This window comes from Electrona antarctica (genome assembly GCF_951216825.1).
Source record: "Electrona antarctica genome assembly, chromosome: 9".
Taxonomy (NCBI): Eukaryota; Metazoa; Chordata; class Actinopteri; order Myctophiformes; family Myctophidae; genus Electrona; species Electrona antarctica.
Genome location: NC_136790.1, coordinates 8541435 through 8542810, shown reverse-complemented (window position 1 = coordinate 8542810; position 1376 = coordinate 8541435).

Sequence of the window (1376 nt, the reverse complement as noted above, 5' to 3'; positions counted from 1 at the left end):
CACACACACACACACACACACACACACACACACACACACACACACACACACACACACACACACACACACCCCGGGCCCTCCATCTGTTGGGCGGAGGATAAAGTACTTAACAGGCGACAAAGGAGATTACGGCCTTTGGACTTTGTATTGTCCTGTTGTTGCTCAGTATCAACAGTAAAATATAGATTCACATTTCAATTAATAGCTATAAGAAGAATCCCGTGGTATTAAATTCCAGGCATATCCACAGATCAGCATAAGGCTCGGTCGGAAGAGCTCGCAGCACATTTGCAAGCCTTCAAACCATCTGGAAATCCAAGTAGTACAGCCTAAAAACCAAGGTCTAACTGTATTACAGTAACGTCCGCTGCTCAGATTGCAGGCGAGTAGAGACTAGACGTTTGCTAAACCATCCCGGTCGTGTGGATTCACCTTTTCATGTCATGTCTGCTGCAGAAGACACATGCAAATGTGATTTTTCTAAGAGACTAGAGGGTGACATGATCAAGATCAATGAATTATACAATGGATGTATATCTGGAAGATATGACACATCTTTTAGCCAGAAACTATCTTCAATGAGATCCAAACGATCACAATGTGAATGTGGTGCTAGAAATTAACCTTTGACAGCTGTGATGACACATACATGTCCTCAGAATTTTGCCAGGACTGCATTAATGAAATGACCTTAAAGGACCACTTCACCACTTTTCAACATCTCTTCAAATAATTGGTCCTCACTAATGTTCATGATAAAACACCACCATTTTTTCCTACTCAGTCTGTGTCTCATAGGAGGGCTTTGGGCAGTTCGGACACCCGTCCACCAGTGACATCATCATTAGGCAGATCTTTTTTTTAAACAAGATTTGTTTTTAAATATATTTAGATTTTTATTATCGTGAGAACGATGGCTTCAACTTTTGCATTGCAACTTTTCAGGAAAAGAAAGCCTGCCGTTTCTATTAGCTTGGATTCACCATCGATGATGTCACTGGTGGACGGGTTTCTGAACTGCCCACAGCCTTCCTATGAGACACAGACTGAGTAGGAAAAAATGGTGGTATTTTATCATGAACATTAGTTAGGACCAATTATAGGAAGAGAAGTTGAAAAGTGGTGAAGTGGTCCTTTAAGGACCCCAGCAGACACAAATGAGGCCAAAAACAACCTTGGAGATCTGTGACCTCAGAACTGAAAATGGCAAACCTAACATGGGGCAAGGCACAACATGCTGCCCATGCAGGACAGGACCAGATGGAAGCAGATAGTTGCAGCCTTATGTTCCGCAGGGAACTTACAATTTAGGCATTTAGCAGACGCTCTTAATCCAGAGCGACTTACATTAAGCAATAACAAAAGCATGGCATACA